This window comes from Anolis sagrei, chromosome 13, assembly GCF_037176765.1.
Source record: "Anolis sagrei isolate rAnoSag1 chromosome 13, rAnoSag1.mat, whole genome shotgun sequence".
Classification (NCBI taxonomy): Eukaryota; Metazoa; Chordata; class Lepidosauria; order Squamata; family Dactyloidae; genus Anolis; species Anolis sagrei.
This window is the reverse complement of record NC_090033.1, coordinates 18,983,662-18,992,935: the sequence shown is the minus strand read 5'-3', so window position 1 is coordinate 18,992,935 and position 9,274 is coordinate 18,983,662. Positions and strand designations below refer to the sequence as shown.

At 47.4% G+C, this 9,274-nt stretch overlaps 1 protein-coding gene across 1 annotated transcript in view; it reads right to left on the bottom strand.

The window, feature by feature from the left end:
* Window positions 1-602: 602 nt before the first annotated feature.
* Window positions 603-9,274, bottom strand: part of PDPN (podoplanin) — a 37,166-nt gene continuing 28,494 nt past the window's right edge. The window contains exon 5 of the mRNA XM_060759081.2: window positions 603-1,064. The gene's annotated coding sequence lies outside the window, so the exon portion shown is untranslated. The remainder of the gene's footprint in view (window positions 1,065-9,274) is intronic.

Genomic DNA, 9,274 nt, shown 5'->3' with positions numbered 1-9,274 from the left:
GTGGTTGCTAGGTGAAGTGGCCCTCTGTGATGTCACTTCGAAAGAATAGCATTCATGGGGAAGGAAGGAAGGAAAAATAGAAAGAAAGAGAAGGGAAGGAAGGAAGGAAGGGCAAGGAAAGGGGAAAAAATCCAGACAAGACAGAGGTCCTCCTGGTCAGTCGCAAGGCCGAACAGGGTATAGGGTTACAGCCTGTGCTGGACGGGGTCGCACTCCCCTTGAAGGCGCAGGTTCGCAGCCTGGGTGTGACCCTGGATTCATCGCTGAGCCTGGAACCCCAGGTTTCGGCGGTGACCAGGGGAGCATTTGCACAGCTTAGGCTCGTGCGCCAGCTGCGCCCGTATCTTGGGAAGTCTGACTTGGCCACGGTGGTACACGCTCTGGTCACATCCCGCCTGGACTACTGCAACGCTCTCTACGTGGGGCTGCTAAACTGGATTAATTCTACAGTGTAAATGCACTTCGGGCTGTAGGGGACTCTGAAGATGTGTGTGTGTGTGTGTGTGTAAAAGCAGAAAATGGAGAAGCTCCATTCTCTCGACAAAAACAAGACCAGGAACAGATTGCGGCACAATAGTTTCGGACCTGAAATTATCACGGGAGAAAGTGGAAATGCATGTTTAATGACCATAGACAAGTTGCCAACATAAGGATATATCCATTCCTCTCTCTGTCTTTCTACTGGACATAATGGTTTCCTCTTAAAACGGAGATACGTAGTCCTTCCAAGTGCAGCAAGGCAATGCGGTCATTCAACGAAATGTCACCGAAGGCAATAAGTTACCCATAGACTTAACTCTGAGCTGAAGAGCTTTTCTTGTTGTCCTTTGATTTGGCATTTATATCCTAAGGTACTCATGGCACCACTTAATCATAATGATAACAATAGTAATAGTAGTAGTAATAATCCATCGCAGGTGGGGAAAATCCCATGTTCGGACTCCGTTCTCGGCATCTCAAGGGCTCAGCTCCGTTTCCACAGACCGTCTTAGCCAACGAGAAAAGTCACTCGGAAACAGAGGATCGCAATTGCTTTTCTTGGGCAGCTTTCCCCAGTTTCGGGCCTGTTGGAAGAAATACACAACCTCGTTACACATACAGCAGGGATTGTGGGGGTTGACCTTGATTTTGGGAGTTATAGTTCACTTGCATCCAGAGAGTACTGAACCCAGCCATCGACAGATCTGGACCAAACTTGGCACACATACCCAACATGGTCAACTGTGGATACTGGTGGGATTTGGGGGTGACTGCCCTTGGCATATGGGAGTTATAGTTCACCTGCATCCCAGAGAGCACTGAACCCAGCCGTCGACAGATCTGGACCAAACTTGGCACACAGACCCAACATGGCCAACTGTGGATACTGTGGATACAGAGAGCACTGAACCCAGCCGTCGACAGATCTGGACCAAACTTGGCACACATACCCAACATGGCCAACTGTGGATACTGTGGATACAAAGAGCACTGAACCCAGCCGTCGACAGATCTGGACCAAACTTGGCACACAGACCCAACATGGCCAACTGTGGATACTGTGGATACAAAGAGCACTGAACCCAGCCGTCGACAGATCTGGACCAAACTTGGCACACAGACCCAACATGGCCAACTGTGGATACTGTGGATACAGAGAGCACTGAACCCAGCCGTCGACAGATCTGGACCAAACTTGGCACACAGACCCAACATGGCCAACTGTGGATACTGTGGATACAAAGAGCACTGAACCCAGCCGTCGACAGATCTGGACCAAACTTGGCACACAGACCCAACATGGCCAACTGTGGATACTGTGGATACAGAGAGCACTGAACCCAGCCGTCGACAGATCTGGACCAAACTTGGCACACATACCCAACATGGCCAACTGTGGATACTGTGGATACAGAGAGCACTGAACCCAGCCGTCGACAGATCTGGACCAAACTTGGCACACAGACCCAACATGGCCAACTGTGGATACTGTGGATACAGAGAGCACTGAACCCAGCCGTCGACAGATCTGGACCAAACTTGGCACACAGACCCAACATGGCCAACTGTGGATACTGTGGATACAAAGAGCACTGAACCCAGCCGTCGACAGATCTGGACCAAACTTGGCACACAGACCCAACATGGCCAACTGTGGATACTGTGGATACAGAGAGCACTGAACCCAGCCGTCGACAGATCTGGACCAAACTTGGCACACATACCCAACATGGCCAACTGTGGATACTGTGGATACAGAGAGCATTGAACCCAGCCGTCGACAGATCTGGACCAAACTTGGCACACAGACCCAACATGGCCAACTGTGGATACTGTGGATACAGAGAGCACTGAACCCAGCCGTCGACAGATCTGGACCAAACTTGGCACACAGACCCAACATGGCCAACCGTGGATACTGTGGATACAGAGAGCACTGAACCCAGCCGTCGACAGATCTGGACCAAACTTGGCACACATACCCAACATGGCCAACTGTGGATACTGTGGATACAGAGAGCATTGAACCCAGCCGTCGACAGATCTGGACCAAACTTGGCACACAGACCCAACATGGCCAACTGTGGATACTGTGGATACAGAGAGCACTGAACCCAGCCGTCGACAGATCTGGACCAAACTTGGCACACAGACCCAACATGGCCAACCGTGGATACTGTGGATACAGAGAGCACTGAACCCAGCCGTCGACAGATCTGGACCAAACTTGGCACACATACCCAACATGGCCAACTGTGGATACTGTGGATACAGAGAGCATTGAACCCAGCCGTCGACAGATCTGGACCAAACTTGGCACACAGACCCAACATGGCCAACTGTGGATACTGTGGATACAGAGAGCACTGAACCCAGCCGTCGACAGATCTGGACCAAACTTGGCACACAGACCCAACATGGCCAACCGTGGATACTGTGGATACAGAGAGCACTGAACCCAGCCGTCGACAGATCTGGACCAAACTTGGCACACGTACCCAACATGGCCAACCGTGGATACTGTGGATACAGAGAGCACTGAACCCAGCCCTCGACAGATCTGGACCAAACTTGGCACACAGACCCAACATGGCCAACTGTGGATACTGTGGATACAGAGAGCACTGAACCCAGCCGTCGACAGATCTGGACCAAACTTGGCACACGTACCCAACATGGCCAACTGTGGATACTGTGGATACAGAGAGCACTGAACCCAGCCGTCGACAGATCTGGACCAAACTTGGCACACGTACCCAACATGGCCAACTGTGGATACTGTGGATACAGAGAGCACTGAACCCAGCCGTCGACAGATCTGGACCAAACTTGGCACACGTACCCAACATGGCCAACTGTGGATACTGTGGATACAGAGAGCACTGAACCCAGCCGTCGACAGATCTGGACCAAACTTGGCACACAGACCCAACATGGCCAACTGTGGATACTGTGGATACAGAGAGCATTGAACCCAGCCGTCGACAGATCTGGACCAAACTTGGCACACAGACCCAACATGGCCAACTGTGGATACTGTGGATACAGAGAGCACTGAACCCAGCCGTCGACAGATCTGGACCAAACTTGGCACACGTACCCAACATGGCCAACTGTGGATACTGTGGATACAGAGAGCACTGAACCCAGCCGTCGACAGATCTGGACCAAACTTGGCACACGTACCCAACATGGCCAACTGTGGATACTGTGGATACAGAGAGCACTGAACCCAGCCGTCGACAGATCTGGACCAAACTTGGCACACAGACCCAACATGGCCAACTGTGGATACTGTGGATACAGAGAGCATTGAACCCAGCCGTCGACAGATCTGGACCAAACTTGGCACACAGACCCAACATGGCCAACTGTGGATACTGTGGATACAGAGAGCACTGAACCCAGCCGTCGACAGATCTGGACCAAACTTGGCACACAGACCCAACATGGCCAACCGTGGATACTGTGGATACAGAGAGCACTGAACCCAGCCCTCGACAGATCTGGACCAAACTTGGCACACATACCCAACATGGCCAACTGTGGATACTGTGGATACAGAGAGCATTGAACCCAGCCGTCGACAGATCTGGACCAAACTTGGCACACAGACCCAACATGGCCAACCGTGGATACTGTGGATACAGAGAGCACTGAACCCAGCCGTCGACAGATCTGGACCAAACTTGGCACACGTACCCAACATGGCCAACTGTGGATACTGTGGATACAGAGAGCATTGAACCCAGCCGTCGACAGATCTGGACCAAACTTGGCACACAGACCCAACATGGCCAACTGTGGATACTGTGGATACAGAGAGCACTGAACCCAGCCGTCGACAGATCTGGACCAAACTTGGCACACAGACCCAACATGGCCAACCGTGGATACTGTGGATACAGAGAGCACTGAACCCAGCCCTCGACAGATCTGGACCAAACTTGGCACACAGACCCAACATGGCCAACTGTGGATACTGGTGGGATTTGGGGGTGACTGTCCTTGGCATATGGGAGTTATAGTTCACCTGCATCCCAGAGAGCACTGAACCCAGCCGTCAACAGATCTGGACCAAACTTGGCACACAAACCCAACATGGCCAACCGTGGATACTGTGGATACAGAGAGCACTGAACCCAGCCGTCGACAGATCTGGACCAAACTTGGCACACGTACCCAACATGGCCAACTGTGGATACTGTGGATACAGAGAGCATTGAACCCAGCCGTCGACAGATCTGGACCAAACTTGGCACACAGACCCAACATGGCCAACTGTGGATACTGTGGATACAGAGAGCACTGAACCCAGCCGTCGACAGATCTGGACCAAACTTGGCACACAGACCCAACATGGCCAACCGTGGATACTGTGGATACAGAGAGCACTGAACCCAGCCCTCGACAGATCTGGACCAAACTTGGCACACAGACCCAACATGGCCAACTGTGGATACTGGTGGGATTTGGGGGTGACTGTCCTTGGCATATGGGAGTTATAGTTCACCTGCATCCCAGAGAGCACTGAACCCAGCCGTCAACAGATCTGGACCAAACTTGGCACACAAACCCAACATGGCCAACCGTGGATACTGTGGATACAGAGAGCACTGAACCCAGCCGTCGACAGATCTGGACCAAACTTGGCACACGTACCCAACATGGCCAACTGTGGATACTGTGGATACAGAGAGCATTGAACCCAGCCGTCGACAGATCTGGACCAAACTTGGCACACAGACCCAACATGGCCAACTGTGGATACTGTGGATACAGAGAGCACTGAACCCAGCCGTCGACAGATCTGGACCAAACTTGGCACACAGACCCAACATGGCCAACCGTGGATACTGTGGATACAGAGAGCACTGAACCCAGCCCTCGACAGATCTGGACCAAACTTGGCACACAGACCCAACATGGCCAACTGTGGATACTGGTGGGATTTGGGGGTGACTGTCCTTGGCATATGGGAGTTATAGTTCACCTGCATCCCAGAGAGCACTGAACCCAGCCGTCAACAGATCTGGACCAAACTTGGCACACAAACCCAACATGGCCAATTGTGGATACTGGCGGGATTTGGGGGTGACTGCCCTTGGCATATGAGAGTTGTAGTTAACACATATACAGAGAGAACTTGTGATAGGAGGTGACCCCCGCCTTCCCCCAGACTGTAAAATATAGCTCAAAATCAGGGAATTCATAGTTTTTCCAAGGACACCAGGCTGGAATGATCCCAGAATCCCCGATCTCTCTTCCTGAACTTCCATGGACCCTCCCCCATGAACTCTTATAGGAACTTTTATAAACTTTTGCCAAACTTTATGAACTTTTTTTTGGGTGGGGGGCTGACGTGACTTCCCTTTAGACCCTCCATGATTTCTCCTTTTCCTATGAACTCTGTGTATGCTCCCTTGCACCCTTCCTCATTCCCTATATGTATGTATGTCTATATTTATTTATTTATTTATTTCATTTACTTATACCCCGCCCTTCTCACCCCGGGGGGGACTCAGGGCGGCTTACAGTGGGGGCACAATTAGATGCCCAAGACAATTCACAACAATACAGATAAAAACAATTACAACAATTAATTAAAAACATCAATACATAATAAAATCATAAACAATCTCATGCTCAGGTTCAGAGTCCATATATCCATCCATTCCATTTGTCCTTGTCTATCATCAGATCATTCAGTCAGCTTTCAGAATTACCAAAGGCTTGATCCCAGATCCAGGTCTTGAGTCTTTTCCTAAACACCAAGAGGGAAGATGCCGATCTGATCTCCCCGGGGAGTGAGTTCCACAGGTGAGGGGCCACCACTGAGAAGGCCCTGCTCCTCATCCCCGCCAGCCTCACTTGTGACAGTGGCGGGGTCGAGAACAGGGCCTCCCCAGAAGATCTTAAGCTTCGAGGTGGGACGTAGAGAGAGATCCGTTCGGACAAATACACTGGGCCGGAACCGTATAGGGTTTTGTAGGTCAAAACCAGCACTTTGAATTGTGCTCGGAACTGGATCGGCAGCCAGTGGAGCTGGCGCAATAGGGGGGTGGTATGCTCCCTGTACGCCGCTCCGGTGAGCAATCTGGCTGCTTCTCGCTGGACTAGTTGTAGTTTCCGGGCAGTCTTCAAAGGCAACCCCACGTAGAGTGCGTTGCAGTAATCCAACCGGGATGTGACAAGAGCGTGGACCACCGTATATAAGAAAATACGAAGAAAAGCCACCTTTCCATGAACCAAGCACACATGGCTCTTGGGGTTTCCAAACTCCCTGAATATTTTCATGGTTATTACTGGGAATATTGTCATGATTGCTTTTTGTAAATATTTTATGAATTTTTTGGAATATTTTTGATGGTTTTTGTTAATATTTTTGATTATTATTTTGTGAATATTTTTCATGATTATTTTTGTGAATTTTTTCATGATGATTACTGGGAATATTTTCATGATTATTTTTGTGAATATTTTATGGATATTTTTGTGAATATTTTTGATTTTTGTGATTATTTTTTGAATCTTTTTATTATTATAATTGTGAATATTTGGTGATTTTTGTGAATATTATTTTAACGTTTATTTTTGCGAATATATTTTCATGATTATTTCTGTGAATATATTTTCATGATGATTACTGGGAATATTTTCTTGATTATTTTTGTGAATATTTTATGGATATTTTTGTGAATATTTTTCATGATTATTTTGTGAATATTTTTATTATAATAATTGTGAATATTTTTGAAGATTTTTGTGAATATTATTTTAATGTTTATTTTTGCGAATATATTTTCATCATTATTTTTGTGAATATTTGATGATTTTTGTGAATATTATTTTAACATTTATTTTTGTGAATATATTTTTTCATGATTATTTTTTGTGAATATTTGATGATTTTTGTGAATATTATGTTTAACGATTATTTTTGCGAATTTATTTTCCTGATTATTTTTGTGAATATCTGATGATTTTTGTGAATATTATTTTAATGATTATTTGTGTGAATATTTTATGGATATTTTAGTGAATATTTTTGATTATTTTATGATTATTTTGTGAATATTTTTATTAAAATAAATGTGAATATTTGGTGATTTTTGAGAATATTATTTTAGTGATTATTTTTGTGAACATTTTTTCATGATTATTTTATGAATAGTTTATGAATATTTTGTGAATATTATTTTTAATGATGATTTTTGCGAATATATTTTCATGATTATTTTTGTGAATATTTTATGGATTGTTGTTGTTCATTCGTTCAGTCGTCTCCGACTCTTCGTGACCTCATGGACCAGCCTACGCCAGAGCTCCCTGTCGGCCGTTACCACCCCCAGCTCCCTCAAGGTCAGTCCAGTCACTTCAAGGATGCCATCCATCCATCTTGCCCTTGGTCGGCCCCTCTTCCTTTTGCCTTCCACTTTCCCCAGCATCATTCCCTTCTCTAGGCTTTCCTGTCTCCTCATGATGTGGCCAAAAGACTTCCACTTTGTCTCTCGTCTCCTTCCCTCCAATGAGCAGCCGGGCTTTATTTCCTGGAGGATGGACTGGTTGGATCTTCTCACAGTCCAAGGCACTCTCAGCACTTTCCTCCAACACCACAGCTCAAAAGCATCTCTCTTCCTTCGCTCAGCCTTCCCGAAGGTCCAGCTCTCACATCCGTAGGTGACTACAGGGAAGACCATGGCTTGGACTAGGCAATGGATCTTGGTTGCCAGTCTGATGTCTCTACTCTTTACTATTTTATCGAGACTGGACCTTGCTCTCCTCCCAAGAAGGAAGCGTCTTCTGATTTCCTGGCCGCAGTCTGCATCTGCAGTCATCTTCCCACCTAGAAATACAAAGTCTGTCACGGCCTCCACGTTTTCTCCCTCTATTTCCCAGTTGTCAATCATTCTTGTTGCCATAATTTTGGTTTTTTTGACGTTTAGCTGCAACCCGGCTTTTGCGCTTTCTTCTTCCACCTTGATTAGAAGGCTCCTCAGCTCCTCCTCGCTTTCGGCCATCAGAGTGGTGTCATCTGCATATCTGAGGTTGTTAATGTTTCTTCCAGCCATTTCCACCCCAGCTTTGCATTCCTCAAGCCCCGCACATCCTCGCATGATGTGTTCTGCATACAAGTTGAAAAGGTTGGGTGAGAGGATGCAGCCTTGCCGTACGCCTTTCCCAATCTTGAACCAGTCTGTTGTTCCGTGGTCAGTTCTGACTGTTGCTCCTTGGTCCTTGTACAGATTCCTCAGGAGAGAGACAAGGTGGCTTGGTATGCCCATCCCACCAAGAACTTGCCACAATTTATGATGATCCACACAATCAAAGGCTTTAGAATAGTCAATGAAGCAGAAGTAGACGTTTTTCTGAAACTCCCTGCCTTTCTCCATTCTCCAGCATCCGGATATTGGCAATCTGGTCTCTCGTTCCTCTGCCTTTTCTGAACCCAGCTTGAACATCTGGCAACTCTCGCTCCATGTATTGCTGGAGTCTTCCTTGCAGTATCTTGAGCATTACCTTACTGGCATGAGAAATAAGGGCCACTGTACGGAAGTTTGAGCAGTCTTTCGCATTTCCCTTTTTTGGTATGGGGATATAAGTTGATTTTTTCCAGTCTGATGGCCATTCTTGTGTTTTCCATATTTGCTGGCAAATGGCATGCATCACCTTGACAGCATCATCTTTTAAGATTTTAAACAGTTCAGCTGGGATCCCGTCGTCTCCTGCTGCCTTGTTGTTAGCAATGCTTCTTAAGGCCCATTCAACCTCACTCCTCAGGATGTCTGGTTCT